We start from the raw sequence: 24,666 nt of genomic DNA on the forward strand, positions 1-24,666 counted from the left end.
ACAATATCCAAATTACAATGACATAATTGCTCACAGAACAGTTTTCCGCTGCTGCTGGGAACCCCAGATTTTCCTGCCTATAAATCCCCAGGCCTAACTGTTAGAACTGGGACATATAACACTGGCTACTTCTCAATCACCTTCACCAGAAAAATAGATACTGCACCATGCTTCTTTCTTCCTGCAGTATGTTTCCTAATCAAAACCTTGCTTGGGACCATTTGATGGGAGAAATCTACAAAAAATTCTTGAGCTATAGCTGTAAACGAAGTTTAAAATTTAAGTTTCTGGTGTCTGCCTTGGAGATTGAGATCTCATAAAGGGAGAGATTCCCCATGCATAAAAAGGGTACCCAGAAGATGGTGGGCAACCAAAAATACAACAAACTTAAACTATAAGTGTTTACATATTTGCTGTTATACCCCCCCAAAATGTTTTCAACACACAATAAAAATAAGCATGTGATAATTTTTGTTGCATAAAAAAAGATAAATGAAATGAGGAACTTCATTTTTATGCACGGCCATTTGCTATTTCTTTAAATCCTGGTTCCCACCCCAAATTATACAAATAATATAAACTAGGGGCACCTGGGTGGCTCAGTTGGTCAAGTGTCTGACTTCGGCTCAGGTCATGATCTCACAGTTTGTGAGTTCAAGCCCCACATTGGGCTCGCTGCTGTCAGCATGGAGCCGGCTTGGGATTCTCTCTCTCCCTCTCTCTCTCTGCCCCGCCCTGCTCACGTGCCCTCCCTCTTTCAAAAATAGAATAGACGTTAAAAATAATAATAATATAAACTAAACTGGGGTATTAGAGCATAAATTGGGGAATCTTAGAGCATTAAAATATGACCTTCAGTCTCTAGGACTGTTCTAGAAATTAAGACTATTTGGGGGGGCTGGATCATTTTGAGCTTCTGTTCATTTCAACACAACTGTCCTAAGAAGGTGCTGGCTCTCTGGTATGGTAATGTTTGAGAATAATAGAACAGAGTGAGAATTCATTCATTAAACAGATATTTATTAAGCCCCTAATTATAGTTACACATTCTTCTAGGTGTTGAACATACAGCAATGAACAAAAGAGATAAAAATCACTGCTGATGGCATTACAATTCTAGAAAAAAGGGATGCGTTCAATATCACAATTACCTTTAAGTGATGACAAAATTAACACCTGTTTATGACAGAAAAGCATAAGAAAAAAAATCACTTATTATAGCACTAATGTAACTCTTGTGCTTTTTGACACATGGTACTGTGGGGTTTTTTTAAGTATCTAAATCTGCATATTTGTTACAAAAATAGAATGCTACCTAAACATACAGTTTTCCATTTTGCTTTTTTCACTTGATACTAGTTCATGAATATTTTCCTATATGATTATGCATTTTTTTATAAAATTTTGTAATGTGTACATATTACTCTGTCATAGAAAAGTATCATAATAAGGTCCTTTTTACTGACCATTTAGGTAGGTTTCCAATTTTCCATTATTATAAACAATGCTGCAGTGAACATCCTTGGACTTCTATATTTGCACATTTATCTGATTATTTCTTCTGAATAATTTCACAAATGTGAAACTGCAAGGTCAAAGAGTAACCATATTTAAAGGCTGCTAATATATAGGCCAACTCTTGTCCAGAAAAAAATTGTGCCAATTTTGTTCTCAGCTGTACTGTGTAAGTGAGCGCCTATTTCCTACACCCTAGCAGATTCTACTTTTTTGATTATTAATCAACTTCTGATGATTCAGCCAGGGACTCTCGCAGTAGGGAGAAAGGTAGTTGGGCAGCTGTCGCTAAATGATAAGTCAACAGATTTTTCGATATGTACCATTTATCCACAAGGATTACCCTGTGCCCAGTGGGATCCTCACCTGTTTCGTGCTGATAGGAATGCTTACGAAACTTCTGAGGGAAGAAAGGAAAAGAGGAGAGAAAATATGTCAGTAATTCTCACCCTTCCAATCCATTTTTTCATTGATAAACAATATTAATTGCATTGAACAAATATTTAAATAACGTCAATACTGACAAGTACAATTTAGCTCTATGGGTATGTTTGTATGTAGTACACAGAGTTATCGAAGGTAAATGGAAATACAGTTGAGATGACATATTATGCATCATTAAATAATAAACACTGAACAATGTGAGAAAGCATCTTCTATCTCTTGGAATGCCTATATCCTAACTTGACATAATCTGTAGAATCCAAAGGAAGAGATGATACTAAATGGATAGTCATTTTTCTTAATGTCTGCTCCACTTCCCAAATTATACTAGTTTATACTTACTGATTTTAGTTCATTAAGTTAATGCTTATTGTTTAAGCTTTAGGTCAGACTGTTTCCTGAGATGTGGCCAATAACCACTTAACAGCAGGGACAAAAGGATGTTCTAGTGAGACAACTCTAGAAGTCACTGGCTTCTAATTCGGAATTAGTACCCCTAATTCAGAAATCTCTATCACATAAGATCCCATGAAAACAAACAAACAAACAAAAAGATCTCCCTCAGCTAGGAGAACCTAGCTAAGCTGTGTCAACTGGGAAAACCACTCAGAGTACACAGCCCTTTATTGTTATTATTGGTGCTGGCAGGATCCCATCTCTCTCCGCACAGCCTAAACCCACAGCCTTTAACCTCTCATACCAAGAAAGCTGTTCATAACCAGAACAAAGGTTAGAAAGCCCCTATCGTCATCCCAAGTGACATCTCTGCATCTTTATAGATCCACTAAATAGGTAAGTCCTAATTATATCTGTATCCAGGCTCCTAGTCAAAATCCTCTTGTTTCTTATTAACTACACCCTTCTCCCTGGCTTGAACTTGTGCTTACTGAACAAACCTCACCAAGTTAAACCAAAATCTGTTTATGGCTTCCACTTTGGCCTCAGCCTTTCCCATCCATTTGCCACAGACCCCAGTGTCTCCAACAGTATAAACAGGTCCTCTGCTGGCACATTAACTCTCTGCATTTGTCTTAGCAGAACTAGATGATTATACAGCCTTTAGAAAGTGGAAGTTCAGTCTGAACTGCTTCAGGATTCAGACCGAGCATCTTCTGGATGAGTATGGTGTTAAATAAATTTCTACAAATTTCCTCCCTTAACTTTCATAACAATTCTAAGCAATCGATTCTTACTCTACAAATGAGAAAACCGAGACACGGGCAGATTAAGGGACTTGTCTAGCTTTTATATAATGGAGCCACAATTTGAATCTAGGGTCTCCTGAATACAAAACAGTGTTCTTCTGCCTTATGATATTGAGATGGAATCACTCAGCCCAGGCTTTAACACCTTTTGAAACAGAGGTGGTTTTCTCCCATGGCTTGATTTAGTAATTTTCACCTGAATAAAAAATTCCTGTGTCCTGCCCATGTGAGTCCCTCGCCCACGGCACCAGACCAAAAGACAGACTCAGGAATCTGACAGGCAGCCACCCCCTTGCACATGATCTATAATGTCAGATATGAAGCACAATTAACAAACAAAAGCAGACATGGCCAATGCTTAATAATAGATGGAGGAGTTAATTGACCTATGTAAAACTTAAAAAAGCGCAGAGAAATTATTAAAGTGTAAAAAGTATTTTCCCGTCTGTCTTATACCCAACATGGTCCCCTCAGCAAGATATGTCATCCCTACAGGAGTCCCACGCAAAGGTATCCCAATTAGTAAGAGACCTTAGGCATGTGAACATGTAAAATAGCATTCAGAAGGATTGTGATTATATAACATACCAAATTTTTCCCCCCAAAAAATGAGCAAAAGAATAATTCTACTTTATGGCTCTTGCTTAATTGCCCTCATGGACTAATCAGGAAAGAGAATGATGCTATCTCCTCTTGCTAACCTTTGATCTGCTCCCTGCCAAGGTTTGTTTCATTTCCTCAAAACCGCAAAAAAGAGTAAAATGAGGTGATCAAGGCTGAAGTCACCCCCTTTGCAGTTTTTCCCGGCTTAATCATGGAAGATTTCTGTTTAATAAACCACAGGGTTATTGCTGCTGATTGTCACAAAATTTCTTAACAAAATGCTCCTTTATTTCGGCTAAACAATGTTTTTCTTAAACCCGTTGCAGCAGTTACGTTAACTGACTACAATTAAAATTCTACCTTGTAGTAACATGGTTTGACCTCTATCTCAACATACTCAAGAGTCTTGGAGTTGACATAGCTAGCTTACGGTAAAAGACGAGTCAGTTTCTGAGACAGTCCTTATGCCAGGCAGAATATTACTGGAAATTCTATTAGGCTTTAAGAAGACACTGTGCTGTATTATGAATACCAATACTATTATTCCCCAAGTTTGCACACAAATTGTATAATCACTCAAGACACTACAGGGGTTACTTAGAAAACAAATGTGACATCATTTATCATATTGATCCTTGTCTATAAACAAAGAACTTGTATCTTTCCTCGCAACAGCATTTTCCTAAATGTCATTCAGCATTAACCAGAGAAACAAAATAATAACATTTTCAAAATCAGGATTAGCATTTAGGTTGTTGCTGGACATTTTAAGATATGACGGAAGTAGCTTTTAGTCCTTGTCTGGCGGAAGAGAAGAGAAGGAGACTTTACCAATGCTCATGCTTATCTTAGTCTAGAAAATCTGTATTATACTTCTTTCCTCTAACATCAGAGAATGGTCACCTGCTTACCTGTTTTTGTCTGATTGAGTAATCTTCTCTGTAAGTTTAAAATAAATGAAAAGTGCTATACCTGTGGAATTAGAGAGTTCTTTTCATACCTTGAGTGGACCTTGGTGATTAGTGAATCTACATTGGAAAACTAAGATCCAGAGGGCAAATATGTCTGATTCTGCCTTTATTTTACCAAATACATGATTTTCCTAATCTCACTAGCAGCTTAATGAAGAGGTTTTCCAAGAAAACAACAACAACAACAAAACAAACAAAAAAACAAGAAGTGATAAATATGGTCAATTATTGTTCACCAACTTACTATGGCTGAATAAGAACACATTAGGTTAAGAGAATTGCTTTTCTTAGGGTTCCTGGGTGGCTCAGTGAATTAAGCATCCAACTTTGGCTCAGGTCATGATCTTGCGGCCATGAGTTCGAGCCCCACATTGGGCTCTATGCTGATAGCTCAGAGCATGGAGCCTGCTTCAAATTCTGTGTCTCCCTCTCTCTCTGCCCCTCCCCCCGCATGCTCTGTCTCTCTCAAAAATAAACATTAAAAAAAAATTGAATCCCCTGCTCGCACTCTGTCTCTCTCTCAAAAAAAAAAAACAAAAAACAAACAAAAAAAAAAAACCAGTGTTTTAAAAAGGGGGGGGGGGTTTGGCGCATGGGTGGCTCAGTCAGTTAAGCATCCGACTTCAGCTCAGGTCATGATCTCATGGTTCATGAGTTCAAGCCCTGTATTGGGCTCTGTGCTGACAGCTCGGAGCCTGGAGCCCGCTTTGGATTCTGTGTCTCCCTCTCTCTCTGCCCCTCCCCTGCTTGCACTCTGTCTCTCTCTCTCTCTCTCAAAAATAAATAAACATCAAATATGTGGGGAAAAAATGAAAAAAAAAAGAAATGTTTAAGAATTGCTTATCATTGCCATTTACTGGACATTTTACTTGATAAAAGAAAATATGTCTTTATGCTATTTGTCCACAATTCTTCACACCAATATAGCTATCCAAGTCAAATTAGCTGCCTAATTAGAACTGGAAGAGATGGATGTATTTTAAATGGCTCCAAAATACATTATGGTACATATAAATTTTCTTCTTTGATTCTACATTTCTATTTGTAATTGGAAATGGTCACAGTTCACATCAAGAAGGTTTTAGAATTCCCTTGTGACCCTTTCACAGAAGAGCTCTAATCCATACTGACCAATGTGTTATTTTCCATTCCCAAATTCAGTCAGAACACTGCCTCTTTATTATCTTGAAAAAAAAAAAAAAGGAACATAAAACATGTTCTGCATCAAGATGGTTCTCTTTTTTCTTATCTTTCTCTTCAAAGTTTCTCTCTTCCTAATTTATACTTTTTACCTGTACTATAAACATTATTCCTTTGCATTTTTAATGATGATTTAATATCACAGTTCTCTCCCTTGTTTGTTTAGTTAACCTCTCCATATTGGCTCTTGTGTTTCCATTTTCAAACGTTTGGGTTTTTTTTTTTGAGGTTATTCTCTTTTTTAATTTCAGTAACTAGATGTTTGTACCTTTTAATTTCTTTTACCTGTTTCACCTACCTCCCACCCTGCCCCAGAACTATCAGTTCGTTCTCTATATTTACAACTCTTTGTTTTGTTTTTTAGATTCCACATATAAGTAAAATCCAATGGTATTTGTCTTTGTCTGGCTTATTTCAGTTAGTATAATATTCTCTCGGTCCATCCCTGTAGTCACAAATGGCAAAATTTCAATCTTTTTTATGGCTGAATAATATTCCATTGTATATACCACATCTTTTTCCATTCACCTATCAATGGACACTTAGGTTATTTCCGTATCTTGACTACTGTAAATAATGTTGCAATAAACATAGGAGTGCACGCATCTTTTTGAATTAATGCTTTCATTTTCTTCATGTAAATACCCAGAAGTGGAATTACTAGATCATATGATATTTCTATTTTTAATTATTTTAAGGAACCTCCATACTATTTTCCATAGTGGCTACACAATTTACATTCCCATCAATGGTACACAAGGGTTCCCTTTCTTTAAAGCCTTGCCAACATTTGTTATTTCTTTTTGATACTAGCCATCCTGACTAATGTGAGGTGATATCTCATTGTGGTTTTGATTCACATTTCCCTAAGATTAATGATTTTTGAGCATTTTGTGTATCTGTTGGCCATCTATATATCTTCTTTGGAAAGACGTCCTCTAGCCAGAAATACACACACATATATGGTCAATTAATCTACAACAAAGAAGGCAAGGCAAGGCAAGGCAAGGCAAGGCAAGGATATACAATGGGGAAAAGACAGTCTTTTCAATAAAAAGTATTGGGAAAAACTAGAAAGCTACATGCAAAAGAATGAAATTGGACTATTCTTTTACATCAAACACAAAAAATAAACTAAAACTGGATTAAAGACCTAAATGTAAAACCTATTCTTTTACATCAAACACAAAAAATAAACTAAAACTGGATTAAAGACCTAAATGTAAAAGCCATAAAACTCTTAAAACATAGGCAGTAAATTCTTGAATGTTGTCCTTAGCAATATTTTTCTGGATCTGTCTCCCCAAGCAAGGGAAACAAAAGCAAAAATAAACAACTGCAACTAAATCAGACTAAAAGGCTTTTGGGGCACCCGAGTGGCTCAGTCAGTTACGCATCTGACTTCAGCTCAGGTCATGATCTCACTGTTCGTGGGTTCAAGCCCCATGTTGGGCTCTGTGCTGATGGCTCAGAGCCTGGAGCCTGCTTCAGATTCTGTGTCTCCTGCTCTCTCTGCCCCTCCCCACCACTCATGCTTTGTCTGTCTGTCTCTCTCTCTCTCAAAAATAAATATTAAAAAAAAATTAAAAAAATAAATAAAAGGCTTTTGCACATGGAAGAAATCATCAACAAAATGAAAAGGCAACCTACGAAATGGGAAAAGATATTTGCAAATGATATAGCTGATAAGGAATTAATATCCAAAATATATAAAGAACTCATACAACACCAAAAAAACTCCACATAATCTAATTTTAAAAGGTTACTGTTGTTTTAAATAAACTTCTAGCAATTATGTTCCATTAATTTAGCAATAACCTCTTTCCAGTAATTCTAAATGGCATTTTCTGACTGATCTTAACATACTTTTTATGGAGATTTTTTTGTGCTTTGATTTCAGTGACAATAAACAATCTTAAGTTATTGTCTACTTTTATCTCTTTGATTGGCTTTTCAATCTCTTACATTCACTTGTGTTTCTCAGGACCCTGCCCTGAGTTCTTTATTCTTCAATCTTTTTTTGAGTCTTTCACTGATTTTAATCACTATCTTCAACTATCCCCTCTATATGAACGATTCCTGTGTTATTCATGGAAGGCCAACCCCTAAATTTTTGGATTGTTCATGCAATGATCCCATGAAGGTGTTCCTGGTCACTGAGTCATTTCTCCCACAATTGTCCCATTCCATCCATAAAGATCTCAGAGTTCTGGGGCGCCTGGGTGGCTCAGTCGGTTGAGCGTCCGACTTCGGCTCAGGTCATGATCTCACAATCTGTGAGTTCGAGCCCCGCGTCGGGCTCTGTGCTGACAGCTCAGAGCCTGGAGCCCATTTCAGATTCTGTGTCTCCCTCTCTCTCTGCCCCTCCCCTGTTCATTCTCTGTCTCTCTCTGTCTCAAAGATCAATAAACATTAAAAAAAAAAAAAAAAAAAAAAAGATCTCAGAGTTCTTCACTAGATCCTCTGTGAGAAAGAGAAAGAATATAAAGTCTGAGTAGGAATTTTATATTTCCTTGTGTTTTGGTTCTGTTTTCGTTTTGGACACACCCTAGAAGTTTTACTCATCACATTGAGCCTACATCATTTTGGCCAATACTTTGTGAGACAGAGAATCTAAAAGATCAATAAGTAACATGTAGAATGTGGACATGGCAAGAGGCTGCCTAATAGGGTGGTAAGGAGCACAACTTACAAAGCCATCTAGACAGTGGATGGGTCACTTAACCAATCCAGTTTCCAGTTTTCTCATATCTAAAATGGGACTAATGATATTGCCAAGCTCAAAGGGTTGTTATTATGATCATTAAATAAGCTAATATTTTCTGCAGAGCCTAGAACAGTGCCTTGCTCATGGAAAGTCCTGTCTAAGGACTTGTTATCTAGGTAAGTGCTAAGTGAAGCAATAAAGCAGGGAAGATGGGAAGACAGTAGTTTTTAGAACTGCAGATCAGGTAGCCAGGGAATGGTTCACTGGGAAGGTGAAATTTGGGCAGAGAGTTGACAGAAGTCAGACAGCAAATTGTTTTGCTATCTTAGGGAAAAACATTCTAGGGGGAGAAAGCTGCAAGTACAAAAGAACTGAGGCAGGAGTTTGCCTGCTATGTTTGAGGAACTCTAAGGAGGTCAGGTCAGTGAAAAGGTAAGAGTCCCATTAGACAAATCAGAGTGGAAATGAGAGTGGGGTGGGGCACAGGCCTATTAGGCTTTTTGATTGATGATTACACAGGTTCATTCTGGCTGTGATACTGAAAATAGTTTGAAATGAGGCAACAAACTACTTACGAGGCCTACTGCAACATAATCAGATGATAGACATTGATGGGTATGACCAGACAGGGAATGGCAAAGTGGTAACAAGGGGTAAGATTTGAGATGTATTTTTAAATGAAAGTCCGTAGAGTCTGCTGTCAGAATAAATGTGAGGTGTGAGGCAAAGAGATGAACCAGGGATTATAAGAACTTTATTTAGCCTAAGCAACTGGAAAACAGAATTGCAATTAAATTAGATGAGAACCATTATAAGAAGCATAGGTTGAGGAGGAAGATTGGGAATGTGGTTTTCGATATATTAAGTGTGAGATGCCAACTGTTTCTCTGAATAAAGATGTAAAGTACACAGTTGAGTCTAGAGTTAAAAGGGATAACTAGACTGAAAATATATACTTGGGAGTTATCAGTGATATACAGCAATTAGAGCCACAAGAATAGATAAGATAATCTAGGAAGTGAGCATAATTTAATGAAATAGAGAAAGAACATATCCAAGCATTGATCCCTGGAGTGCTCAAAGGTTTACAATAGAAATGACAACAAACATAGGAAACTGGAAAGGACCAGTCAGTGAAGTTGAAGGAAAACCAAGGAAATGTGGTATCCTAGAAGTCAAGTGAAAAAAAAATCATTTTAAGAGGAAGTGATCATCAAGTGATCAACTTCATCAAATAGGTTAGTTAGAAAGAGGACCAAGAATTATGAGTTAGAATTAATAACTAAAAGGTCTTTGGTGAACTTGAAAAGATGAATTTGCAATGGAGTCATGGAAACAAAATCTTGGGATGAAGGGACAATGGAAAAGAAAAATTAAACAGAATGAACATAAATTTTTCAAGGAGTTTGTTATAAAAGTAAGGAAAGAAATGGGGTGGTAGATGGAGAGTTAAGTAAACAAAGAAAAATTAAATTTTTTTGTGCAAAAGAATTTTTTGCTAATGGGAAGGGTCCAGCAGAAAAAGAAAGAAAGAAAGAAAGGAAGAGATCAGTAACATTTACTTCCAGTTGAATCAATGAGCCCATCCCATCCCTGTGAACTACACTTTTACTGCTGCTCCTATCTACCTATTAATTTATTCAGTCCAATCATCAAAGGTCCAAAGCCAAAGCATTGGCATACCAATTTTACAAGCACTCCCATTTTTTGCTAACAAACTTGGAAATCATGAGAATCTTTTCCTAAAACATTACCTCTACTCTTTACTCTGCATGAAGACTGATTTTCCCAAGATGGTGCCTCTTCTCCAGAAATTTACACAAGTGAAGAATGCTCACGGTCTCAGGCTCACCTTGATCAGTTGGTCAATCTTGATTCATTTATCTGACTACTCTCTGGGACCCTTTGGACAATCACTTTGACCAAATCATTGTTACCAAAAGTTTAAATTCTCTTTTCTCCCCTTTTTATTAGGTCACACTTACCTCCAGCACTGGTTATACCCATAAGAAAGGTCTCCAATCTCAGTTGAACTTATTCCTATTCAACATTTTTCCCCCATAGTCTGCAGTGACTGCTCAAATCTCTTAGGTTTCCATTTTCATGTCTCTCTCTCATTCTAAGATTATTTGGTTCACTCATTTTACCTTTACAGAGGCCCTGCTACATTTTCAATTTGGTGCTTGGCACTAGTTATACAAAGGTCCTTGACTTCAAAGATCTTACAGGATCAAAAAGAAGAGAACAGGATTAAAAGAAAAAGTCAAAGAGAAATAATGGAAGAGAAAAGAATAAACAGAATCAAATAAACAAAAACATCTAATACAAACTGGTTCATGTTTTAACAAAGGCATTAAGCAAATTAAATCAATGTAGAAGAAAAAAGAACTCTGTAAGAGGAGAAGAAGAGAAGTCTGACAGAAGACGTGGTATTTGGTTTGGGAGTTAAAAGATAACCATATGTTTTACCAGTTCCATACGAAGAGATTGGACAGAAGGTAATTCTAAGAGGAAGGAATTTCTAGAACAAGAAAATGAGGCATAAAATCATGCCTTTCTCATGAAATAACCACTAACTTCAATGTTCCTGGAGTGTGCAGTACAAGCTAAGGATTTTGGACTACTTCTTTAATAATGTAAGAACCATGAAAAGTTTTTGCAAAGAATGAGTAGAGATGTGTATGTCTGTTTAGGAAATATTCCTGGGAGTAATGTGGAACACAGACATAAGAAGGAAAGAGACTCAATACAGTTACTGGAACTGGAATACTGGAAACTGTGGCGGGACACCTGGGTGGCTCAGTCGGTTGAGCATCTGACTTCAGCTCAGGTCATGATGTCACAGCTCATGAGTGCAAGCCCCATGTCGGACTCTATACTGAGCTCAGAGTCTGGAGTCTGTTTCGGATTCTGTCTCTCTCTCTCTCTCTCTGCCCCTAATCCACTTGCATTCTGTCACTGTCTCTCTCAAAAATAAGTAAACATTTAAAAAAAGAAAAAAGAAACTGTGGCAAGTGTCTAGAAAATAAATGGCAAAGGTCTCTAGAGCAATGTCATAAAAATAAAAAAAAACCCAGAAAGAGTTTGGCTTGGTAATTTTTAATGAAAATATATAATTGAAAAGATTTGTTGATAAATTGGATTTAGCAAACTATGAAAAGAGAAGAGTTAAGCTTCACTTTGATACTCTTAGCTTGGGCGATTAGGTATATGGCAGGTGCATTAATTACAGTAATGAACACAGGAAGCTTTGAAATAGAGGGAATGGGAATGCAACAAATAGGTTAGGTCTGAGATGCCTTTAAAACATCTAAGTACATATGTCCAGTCAAATTCAGAGCTGGAGTTTCTGAGAGATATTGAGGCTGGAAATATTTATTTAGATGTCATCAGGACCTAGGTGCAAGTTAAACTGGAAACATTGGACTAAATCCTCTGAGAGAATGTCAAGTAAGGGGAGAAAAAGGATATCATGAAAAAGATATACGCTTGGAAGGCCGTTAGGGCTGTATCCAGAATATAGTCTCCTTACCACCTATCCTTGGCACCTATTTCCTCCATCTTATTAACCAATAAAAACTGACAAGGCTTAGCTCCTAAACTTAAATCTTAAAAAGTACTAGTCCCTAGCTTTTTTTTTCCTCCTAGCTTTCTTCTTTTTTTCCTTTTAAAAAATTTATTTATAGTTTCAAAGAGGATCAGATGATTTCTTCAAGTATCTCTCCCATAACAGCTAGCAGAAATGCCCTAGTAGTTGCATATTAGAGACTCCTTTTATCATTTGTTCCTACTAACACTGTTTAATTTGACAATTCCATGATTTTAGCACATTATCACCTGTTTTGTTTTTCTAATGGAGACAAGTACTTTATTTTCAGATTCTTCTATATACCAGCACATTTAATGCTCCACATCGGGTCACATCTCCATCAGACACCCAGTAACCTAAGCAGCTTTTTTACTATAAACTTTCTGGATAAATTAGCCAATGTCACAAAGTACACAATCACAAAAACAACATTTTTTTTTCAGTAAGACATACAAAGTTTACACCCTCGCATACAGTACAGAAAGGCTACACCTAGATAGAGTATGACTTGATTTCAGCAATCAAATGTCAGTCGACACAAATAGGCAAAAAAAAGAAACCACTGCAGTCTTGAACTGGGATATTTTTAGGCTTTCATTTGAGCACATTCAGATGAGAACCCATCCTTATTAATGGATTAGAAAGTTAATTGATCTGTATTATGCCTGAAAGTGGCCAGAGAAAATGAAAAATAAGGGTACTCATTCTGTGCCTTACCCATATATTTAAACTCTCTCTATGTACTTTTAACTTACACCATCAGCACTTAATATACAGATAACTCATTTTAAAATTGAAAGGGTTATAGGGTTATAATTTTTATAATTTCTCCTCAGTAATGCTTTATATATTACATTTAAAGCACCCGGTAAAATACATCCAAGGATTTCAGTACCTCACAAACTTTACAGAAATTTCTTGGCCAGTGACTAAAACCCTGGCTTGTTTGAGACTGAATATAATATCTACTAAATGAGGTAAGCAGTAAAATTATTCTTATGTGTATGCGCTCTCAATAATTTTTAAACTCCTTACATATCTTAGGAATTTAAAAATATGTATTTTAAATCTGAAATTGGGTTCTGGGCTTCTACCAATACTCAATCTAAATAGTCTTGTATCACTAGCAGATTTTGCAATTCACCCCTCCCTCTCTTCCCTCCTTCTCTCTCCACCCTCGCCCCCTGCCCCCAGGTCATAAATATCCTGAACCACTTTACTCACACCGCAGCCTTCAGAGTATCCATTTACCTTGTATCACATACACAGTGGCCCAAAGCATCTTGTTTTTTCTTCAATAAGTGGTTTTTAAATCCCTAATAGTACCTTCAATTTCTGATCTTCTTTCACTACTTGATCTCTAAGGGCTTTATGAAAATTCTGTTAAAGTTTTCATCAATCATATCCTGTAACTTTTTTTTTGCATGTAAAGCTTTTCAAAAACAGCCTTTCATGTGAGTGAAGCAAAATTATTTTAGAGGAAATCTCCCATAGTTGTGAGTGGTTACGCACAGCCACGTTTGATAACCAATTCCTACTTGTGGTACTGTGGTTTTGCAAATATACACATGAGGAATGGGGAGAACCAATGTTGGGCTGGTTATTGCTGAACAGACTCAAGGCTACTTCGGTACTATTTTCAGCATCAGTGATTTCAATATTATGTGATCTAAAATTCTTTCCTGCCAGGATCCTGTCTTTCCTTCCAGAAGATAGTGTTTCTCCGCCAACACGAAATGACAACATTCCCTTCCTTCACCAACAGCTGTACATCTTTCAATTCTTGCGTTGGATGTCAACAGGCTCTACCTGGTGCCTCCCACTCTTCCTGCCATTGTACGGTGAATGTGGAGAACGTAATTCTCTTAGTCATTCATAAAGGCTCAAATGACAAATGAATTTTTCTACCCCTGCTGCTCTCTAAACTTTGGGAAGTATCAAGTGAACCATTAGCCATTTCATGATATTCAACTTGGGTGACCATGCTGGGAAGAGTTGCAATTTAATGTCTTTTTAAATGTATGGTTATGGGTTATATTGTATGTAGTTCTATTACATTTTTCTACCATGTTTTCCTTTTATTGTGCCATTAAAAATTTATTTTTTATATTCATCATCACATTATGATAATTGTTACATTTCCATTATTGTTTTCTCATTTCTTTTTATAATGGTTGTAAGATTAATAAAATCTTTGACATTGTCTTGGGAGGTCAGTAGTCCAGGAATTGCCCTCTGCAAGCTTGCCATTTTGCATACCTTGCTTAGGTCTTATGTGGGCATCTCCTGTATGTTTAACAGTGAACAATGGGTTACTCACTCAATTTACTATTTTTTTCATCTGTAAATTGTACATAATATATAAATCTAACCAGGTGATGGTATTTATAAAGTGAAACCATTTTTCCTGGCAACCTAAAAAGGCTATTGTTTCTAGGAAAAATAAAGATATGTGTGAAAACTAGATACCTCAAAGATATTACTTAATGACATCTAAAGAATGTTAAACCACATAACAGCTAACCCATTGGTGGTAATAACATTAACAGTGCAGCTGAGGTCTATTTTTAAAATTATAAATTAAGGATCAGAGGAAAGGAGAAGTTTAACTTTTGTTAACAGTAGGGAACGATACTGATTCAAAATAGGAATGAAAAAAAGATGCCCAGGCATGGTATTTAAATTTATTTGAGATTAGTTTCTTTCTAAACTAAAGAGGCAGTCCACTGTTTTAAAAAGACCTTGATTAACAGGAGTTCTATTTTTCCATTTCTGTCTAAATTGTCCTAAATGGTTGCATTCTTTGTGGAGAAAACTGTTCACATCGACAGCAAATGCTTAAGCATGTGTACTGTTCAAGAGGGTAGAGAGACCATGTTGAGCTCACTGCTGCAGCTCTAGCGTCCACAACATCAGAGATTCTCAATACATATTTGCTGAAAATCATTAAATAGGATAAATATGTGTGTATGACATATCATGGATATGCTAATTTAATATATAACTGATGTACACAAATATCATATCACATACACAGTAGTGCACTCAGAAAAAAGACAGCATTCGGACAAACTCTGTGCAATGTTACCAAAGTTTATTATGTCAATGTTATTTGAGATCATACAAGCAAGGACATACAGTTCTTTGTATACCAGAGTGTCAGACTGTTTTAAAATTTATCTTTCACAGAGAACACATAGAAATCAAAGAAAAAAAATTTTTACTCTCTATAAAAATATAAAATATGATAATTTTTTGCATTACAAAATTACATGTCATTGCATATCAGATATCTTTCTGATACAATGCCTAGTGCCCTTTTGGCTGCAAACTGAGGAACTACCAACGCTAATTAGCAAATAAAATACACATCTAATAGGGCTCCTAAAAGATATGCTGTAGTATAACCCAGTACTTTGAATTTTAGCAGAGCAGCCAAAGATAAAAGAAAATAGCATGTCAGTCTCATAATTGATCATTATGTCACCTACCTTTCCTTATACAAAAACCATGCTTGTAAAATATTTGCTAAAGGCCATTTGATTTCACTCAGATGTGAACACCAGACCTAATTAAAGAGTACATTTAATTTCTAATAAACCTCCTTTCTTTGTATGTTTTATGTTCTTGAATATATTTCTGCTCAGGTGTTGATTTCAGACCTTTGGAATTTTAAGTGATGCAAAAATTAAAACAATAACAAATTCCATTTACAATTTACTAAAATAACCTACCCTTTTATCTAATGTTTGGGTTAGTGATATAATTATATAGTTAAACAAATACACATCGAACATGAAACCTCACCATAATTCTATCTTGGAGGTCCATAACTGAGAGCATCTTGTTTATAAAATCCATTGACAATCAGCCACTACTTTCTAAATAAGAGATCTTAAAAAAAACCATTATGTATCAAATTCCAAAATATATATTATTTCACTAGCCAGATTCCAGCTTATATATTAAGACATGAAAAATGTATTTGCAGATTACTCACCCACTAGAACTCCTAATAATTAGATGATTGAAACCTAGAAATCTGAGTGATCTATACTGAGATATGTATTATTTAAATGTGCTTTGATTTTCTTATAAATTTGAAACTTTCTAGATGTAAGATAGGTGCTTATATTAATACAGAGGAAAAAAGATCAAGAGTGGTAGAATCCAAGAGCAGAGGCAGTATATCCTTCCAAGCATCCTAGCTTGAAAGAGATAGCACGTTGATATTGGGTAATTAAAGAAGAGTTTTAAAGGGAGATATTTATAAAGATCTTGGCCTAGTAACAGTGAGGAGCTATTCCTTGGTCTGATGGGAAGTGGAAAGAAAGTATTAGCCTGAATGAAGAGACAGAGCCATGTGGAGAGAACCACCTAGCTTCATGCATCCAGTCCTGGTGACCCCATAGGAAGGGAGTTGAGGAAATAAACTCCTCATATTCACTTTTTCCTTTGTTGGTCACAACTCCTCAGATGCTCTCCTAATATACTCGAAAACCAGCCCCTGTTTGCAGAAGGTAAGAGAGACCAGAAAAAATGAGAGGCAGACCGCACCAGACTGGTAGGTGGCAGGTTTAATAAGTAAGGGGACTTCTCTAGGATGCTTGTCTTGGGCAGCTGATAGATCTTCACACCCACCTACCAACTCTTGAAAGTTTATGTACAGCCCTTACCTAGGTTCAGTCACATATACCACCTGGGTGGTCTCAATACCACATCATTATCTCAAAGGCTATGTCCTTGGGGCAGCTTCCGGGAAAAGGGAAAGCAAATGGAACACACATTCCAAGGGCAGAGGAGGGGGTAAGGAGCTTCTGATTGCTGGGGTCCAGTTCACAGGTCAGCCAGTCATCACATGCTCTCAAGGATCTTCCCCAGCACCCTTTCTCCACTGGCCAAACCCATCCAGAAGCCAGAAAACATGGGGATCATTGATGTAGCCCATTATTAAGGCAGAGCAGAGGAGAGGAGAAGGCAAGTGAATCTACAGGAGCCAACAGAAGATATTGAGCACAAAAGAGAACTGAAAAGGACATGTGTCAGAGGGTCAAGAAAGTAAAATGCCCAAAGGAAAGCAATGGGTTACCAAGTGAATACACAAGAAAAATGAATGAGAAGTCATCGTGCTCTCAACTGGATGTCATAGTAGGGTATAAGCAAGAAAGTATGTAAAGGAATAATAGAAGAAATTCTAAAGAAATAGATAAAGGAAAGGAAATTAACAATTGTAGCACAACTACTGTGCCTCAAACATTTTGTTAGGTAGTTTTTTTTTTAATAAGTGGTATCTTTTAATTCTCACAACAGACAGTGAAAAAGTCTAACAGTTGTAAAGAAATGGAAACTATAACCCATAAGGAAATTTGCCCATGTATCTCTATTATACATGCCCCTGTATATTACCACTTAGTCGCCACAAAACAGTTTAACTACCAAAGCAAAGAGATCCAAAGTTGCCTTTAAATTAAGCCTAGTCTGGTGATGAATCATGCCCTCATGATTCTTCTGGCCTAAGAGTAATGAATAAAAACTTGTCTCCTTTCCAACAACTTCCGCATCTCCTTGTCTCACCAGGATCTCTGGAGACAATGAGCGTAGATTGTACTGCTCTGTATGCCAAGTCACCTTCTACTAGATCTCTCATTCCCCTCCCTTCAAATGGAGCCAGGGAAAGTAAGTCAGGCATATAGTCTTACATTACTAATGTATGGAATCCATTAGGCAATTCTATTTGGACCTAAAAATAATAACGCTGCTTTTCTTCCAACATAAAATCGGCTGTCGCAATTCCACACTCTTTCAAAGCTATTTCCAGCAAGTTTACATTGTAGCTATGGTAGCATATATGTCTTATCAAATCCCTTTTATCAACAAAACGAATTTTATATTCTTTGGCTCTGGCTTTACAGTTTTCCTCAGCATTCCCCCATACATAACCACAACAAACTTCTGATGTTTAATAACAGTAACAGCTAACATTTAAAGTGGGTCATGCCCTGGACTAAGGATCAAGACATGGTTTATCTCATGGAATCTTCCCCATGGATTTATGAGGTAGGTGTTATTATATAGCCCCATTGCAGAACTAAGTAACTGAGGCTTAGATTAAGCAGTCCGACATTATTCTCACAGCAGGAAGTGCTAAAAATAAGTTTTAAACCCAGGAATTCTGGCTCCACAACCTGCATGTTTAATCAGTGCCCTCTCTTGCTTCCTGATGTTTTAAACAAAACTCCATTCTCCACTTCCCCTCCCTTTGTCTCCCAAACAACTGACAGAAGGCTGTGAAACTTGGCTTCTATTCCCTTTCTCAGATAGTCACATTTTCTTTTTCCTCTTGATTTATTTACTTATCACTTTCCCCTCATTCCCTTTCTGGTTACAAACAGCATTTATTTTCCCCTACACTTAGCCCAATATTAAAGCATCTCCCAACACACCCAGCTGTCTACAACTTTCCCAGCAATGCCAATTAGGCAACGGACATTATCAGGCCATCAAGTCATGTTCAAATTTGTCAACATAGCAAAACTACATTTTGCAAAATGGTACGTTCAGACAAATTGTTGATAAGCACTACTTCATGAAGTGCTTGACCACTTCTGGTCAGGTAATTACCAATCAGGGAAATTGTGAAGAAAAACAAATGTGCCAATTCTGATGACTACATTAGTGACATGAAATTAAAACCAAAAATACTTCAGTCCTAGAAGCACTGAGGAGACTGGTTTCAATATGGAAAAAATCAAACCTGCTTCACTAATAATTAAAGAATCCTGTGTGGAATCTGAGACCTAAAGGCAAAATCATTTTATTTGAATTTTCAGTATAATAACGTTTTCAGTATAATAATGTTTGAAATAGTGACTAACCAAACTCAGATGTGAGAAAAGACAGCTTCAGAAATACCAGACAAAAGAAAATGAAAGACTGTCAGCATTCTCAAGGGAAGACACCAACATTAATAGTCTCATTTTGGTCTATATAGTAACATAAAGCTTCTCTATGTATACATTTTCCTTACAGCCATGATAACGTACCCAGAAGCTTGCTTTCTCTATGGCACTGATGAGGATTATTGTTTTTGAGTCTGCATTTTCACCTCTCCTTTCAAACACAGCTCCAAATCACTGTTTTTGCTCATTTCTTATGTTTCATCGTATGTAATTAGTATAGGTACTCACAGGAGTGTGGGGCAGCTGGACTCACTATCAAGTTGGAGAAATAAATTTTGCAGCCAGCCTGACATGGATTTAAAATGCATTTCAGACTGATGAAAGCTGGTGGATTCACAGTCCCCGAGACTGAAGTTCTCTGGTTCTCCACTGAACAAAGAACGCCCGGGGAACTGCAGTGCCCCATAAACTTGCTTCAGCTGTGAGGTGACATTCACCATAAAGAGGCATGTTGGGTAGGTACAGCTGAAAGAACTGGATTATCAGAAAGCCACTCATCACTCAGGTCTGAAAAGAGTAGTTGGATTGCTTCTGTTGTTACATGAGTCAAATTAGAGCATCTGTGTTGTCATTCATTCAACGATGACTTTAGGATTGTTTATCATGTTTTTCCCCCTCAAAATACCTAGAGTTCTCAAATATAGGAGATTGCCTGGAAGTTTAAATTTGTCTTTATTCAGAACTTTTCAGTAACCTGCTGTGTAAAATTAGGCAAATTCCCATGTCTATGATTTAGTTACTGTGCCTATTAAATGGAGGTTAAACTAGGTGGTCTATAAGACATCCTCCAGCTCTAAAACACAGATATACAGCCACAGTGTATCACAAGGGGAAAATGTGCCCCATGATCCCATGGAGATACCTTGACAAACTATCACATTGTGTTCTGTCATATTTTTTGGATTGTAAAACAGCTAGCGTTAGGAATAAAGACAACCTCATGTGACTTTCACAATACTTTGCAGAGGTGTATCGCAAAAAGTTTTAGTTTTCTGGTCCCATTTTTACATGCTGGATGGGCATTCTAGCCATTTCCTGTCTCATTCGTATATAATTTCAATTTAGAAAAAAGAGAGAACAAGAAGACAACTAGACCTTGCCCCTTTGGCAAGATAGATAAATGTTTTAAGACTGAGCTATAAGGAATCAACTCAGAATAAGACAGCTGTTGGAATATGCTCTAACAAATCTGGTTCTCCATCATTCAGAAATATTCTCATACTATGGGTCATGCTATTTGCCTCCAAACAGATTTTTCCAGTTACATAGACCTTATATTGAAATAAAACTGGAGGAAAAAATACAGCTCAGTAGAGTTGTCTTATTACCCAACAGATTTAAACCAGATCTAATGGAATCTAATGGCAGGAGAATGACAAGCAGGGCAAGAAAAAGCACAGCAAGAGACATAAAAAGCGTGCGCTCCTTTGGATCCTGACCGCAATCAGGGCTTAGGGTTTGGGAGCATTTGGACTCTTTGTGTGAGTCATGTCATCTTGATTTTCTTCTCTCCCCGCCTCTTAATCCCTTCTGCTCTAATTCACCTAATTCACACACACACTCACACATGAAATACTCCAACACACAAACATTTAATTCAATCCGCCTGTTGTTTCCTTACATCCTTATGTTGTTGAAACCAGTCATCACATCGCAGCATGCTATGTGATCCAAGACAACATGCTCAGGTTGCAGGGAACTTCCAGTTACCTCCCTGTGTCACTCAAAAGATCATACTAGGCTTCTTTTAAGTGTGGTAAAAACTATATACAAGGAAAATTTTATCAGAAAGCCATCTACAATCCCCTTAATTTAATCCATCATTAAAGCAAAATCTGTTTTTTAGAGACACTAAACACATGGAGGAAATAATGCATTTATCTACTAGAGAGGACAGGCTTAACTGCTTGTCTTCTTTTTTTTTTATTTTTTTAAATGTTTATTTATTTTTGACAGAGAGAGAGAGACAGAGCATGAGTGGGGGAGGGGCAGAGAGAGAGGGAGACACAGACTCTGAAGCAGGCTCCAGGCTCTGAGCTGTCAGCACAGAGCCCGACGTGGGGCTCGAACTCACAGACTGCGAGATGATGACCTGAGCTGAAGTTGGACGCTCAACCGACTGAGCCACCCAGGCGCCCCTAACTGCTTGTCTTCTAATAAAAGTCTATTAGATGAGGAAAGAAAGGAGGGGAGGGAAATAATGGGCAAGGAGAAGTGATTATCAAATAGAGAAGGAAGCTAGCTTTAATACCAAGTCCTTAACATGTACAGGGATACTATATGCTACGGGCAGCATTATATTTCTGGTGACCTCAACTCTATGATTATGTGCTTTTGAGTCAACTCTCTGAGCCAAGAAGGACCAGAACCAAGTAGGATAGACCTCTTGTCTACTGAACAGGAAGCGTGTACAGCAATCATACTTCTCTGTTTCCTTCAGCATCTGTTGCAGTGTGCTGTGCACATGATAGGTTACTGCACATCTTCAAATCAAGAAGATACTCTAAATTAGGTCTCCTTCACATCTAGACAGGCAACTGCAGGGCTGAGAAGCAGCACTGAGTAGTGGAAAGAATCATCAACATTCCATTACGGACAAGAAAGCCTCCAACTAGTCCTGTCTCAGTTTCTTCAACTGTGAAATGATAATAATAATACCTTCCTTGCCTGCTTCACAGGTTTGCCATGAGCATGAAATAAAATAAATAACAGCATCTTTATTTATTGAACACTTAGATAATAAACATGCAAAAGATTTCACAAGCATTATCTCAATTAGCCGTTAAAACAAACCGATGAAATGAGCAATATTGATCCAGTTTTGCAGTTGAGAATAGTTAGGCCCAAAGGAATTAAAATCCTACAGATTATAAATGGAAGCAGAGAGATTTCATACCAAGGAGTTTATTTTATTTTTTTTAAGCACTTATTCATTTTTGAGAGACAGAGACAGACAGAGCCCAAGCTGGGGAAGAGCAGAGCAAGAGGGAGACACAGAATCTGAAGCAGACTCCAGGCTCTGAGCTGTCAGCACAGAGCCCAATGTGAGGGTCCAACTCATGAACCACGAAACCATGACCTGAGCCAAAGTCGTATGTTAAACTGACTGAGCCACCCAGGCGCCCCTGATCCCAAGGATTTTAAGTGACATCTTATGTAGGTGATATGAATGAGACTTTATCTATTCATTGAATACCAACAAGGAGACTGTTCTGTTCCTCTAGCCTCTTTGTTTTCATATGATAATGACATTTAGTGATAGTAACTGTACTTCTGATAAAAAATTTCCACAGTCAAGTGCTAAATAAACAGGACACCAAATCACCAAAGTTTAAGTAAAAAAACTCGATGAAAATTCAGAGAAAGGAAGTTTCTCCTTTCATAGGTAAAGCTCTTTCCCACGCCGCCCCCCCCCCCCACTTTCACCTTCTATTAAAAGGCTAAGGGAAGGGTCTTGCTACTTTTCTTTCTTCTTCGCCCTTGAATGCTGCTAATAATTACCTTCTGTCCACGATACTGTCCTCTCATGTACCTAAAGATGGAACTTTTTTTTAAAATTAAAACCTTCAGTAGAAAAGGTGATATTAGGCCGTCTAAGGTCCCATCTGCCTTTCAAAATCTGGTTAAGGGCATTTAATTTCTCTTATTCAGGAAAAGATGCAAATAACCCCTTTGACCAAACTGCTATCTAATTAGACCAAGAGCACTAAAAAGTCACTTGCTCTCCACTTACTCAATCCAGCTCTAAAACAGACAAAGGTCTGTCTGTTTGGGATGGTTTTTCCCTTAGGTAGATAACTGAAATGCTTCTAGTCTGGTGGCTTGAGCACTAAAGTGTCAGTGATGAGTGTCATAAGATAATATAGGGATAGCTTCTTACAAATATATATATATACATATATATTTTTTTGCAATCTGGTGTTGCATATGGATGCCGGGAATAAGTAATATAAACTGGTCTCTTCTAATTTACATTTAAACAGGGGCTTAAGAAGGATCAGGGAGCACCACTCTGTCTTGAAAAGCTACAGCCTAAAAAGAGTGGCAGGGATTGTCATCTGTATTATAATCATTACCAAGTTCCAAAAAAAAAGACCCTTGTTAGGAATGGATCTATCTCTGCAGGGGATATCCAAGACTGTGGTGCTTGGATAAAATACAAATCAAGGACTAATGTCAAAAATCCAAGTTACATTTAAAAAAAAAAAGATGTTACATTAAAATAGCAATAAGCTTAGGGTAATTATAGAGAATTTATGTATCTTTTAACATAATTAGTGATACAAAACAGTGAAGTTTACATTTAAAGTCCATCTATTGTAAATATGCCTCTGAATTTACATGTATCATTAGAATAAAAATAAAAGTAGAAAGGTGAGATTAATAAGCATAATCTAAACATGGATTTGATTTTTGTCCGTTACAAAAGAAAGCAAGAATTTCTTCTTGTATTAAATAGATTCTAGTTAACTGTAGGGCATCTGCTAAAACTAATATTAATATTATCTTAGTTAACTTTTCCTATATAACAAGTGCTGGGTAAATAAACCCTGTATGAAATCTGGAATGTAATTTATAATGAATTTGTGCTAATGATATTTAATGTGCCTAGTTAAAATGGAAGCTTTATTGAGAATAAATGTTGCTCATTTACTTCAAAGGGAGTTACCAAACATGTGTAATTTGATGGTAATTGAAGAAATAAAACAATGTTAGCTAATATAAGTATGATTTACAAATTTCCTTATGAAAATGCAGTACATATGTTACATATCTTTCTTAATTCTTTACTAGTAAAAAATTTAAGACTCTATGGGCACACCAAAAATTCACACAGATTACTATTTGAGAATACTATTTGTGGTAGGCAGAATAATGCCTCCACTCAAAATTTGTACACCTGAGTCCCTAGAACCTGTGAACACGGAACACTGCAAAAGGGGCTTTACAGATGTAATTAAGGTTGTGGACCTTAAAACAAGAAGATTCTCATAATCCTGGATCATCCAGGTGTGCCCAATGTAATCATATGAGCCTTTAAAAGCAGAAAACTTTCTCCAGATGAAGTCAAAGAGATGTAGAAGAATAAGCCAAAGACATGAAGCCACAGAAGAGGTAATTGGGAAGTCCAAAAGGGCCCCAACCACCTTTGCTGGCTTTCAAGATGAAGGTTGTTTGGGTGGCTTCCTGAAACTGTGAAGGGCTCTTGGCCAAAAGCCAGCAATACAGTGGTGATCTCAGTCCCACAACTGCTTGGAACTGAATTCTACCAAGAACCCAGATGAGCCTGGAAAGAGCAGATTCTCCCCCTGGGGCAGCCTATATAGAAGGCAATTGAACTGCCACCATAGTTTTAGCCCAATGACACCATGCTGGCTTTCTAACCTACAAAACTGTGAGACAAGAAATGTATGTTGTTTTAAGCTACCAAGTATGTGATAATTTGTTAAGGCATCAATAAACAACGGATACC

At 37.1% G+C, this 24,666-nt stretch overlaps 1 long non-coding RNA gene across 1 annotated transcript in view; it reads right to left on the reverse strand.

The window, feature by feature from the left end:
- Positions 1 to 1,881: 1,881 nt before the first annotated feature.
- The window catches only part of LOC131493412 (uncharacterized), a 28,217-nt gene continuing 5,432 nt past the window's right edge, over positions 1,882 to 24,666 (reverse strand). Inside the window, exon 3 of the long non-coding RNA XR_009252658.1 lies at positions 1,882 to 1,915. This is a non-coding gene — a long non-coding RNA (uncharacterized LOC131493412). The remainder of the gene's footprint in view (positions 1,916 to 24,666) is intronic.

This window comes from Neofelis nebulosa, chromosome 2, assembly GCF_028018385.1.
Source record: "Neofelis nebulosa isolate mNeoNeb1 chromosome 2, mNeoNeb1.pri, whole genome shotgun sequence".
In the NCBI taxonomy this organism is placed as follows: domain Eukaryota; kingdom Metazoa; phylum Chordata; class Mammalia; order Carnivora; family Felidae; genus Neofelis; species Neofelis nebulosa.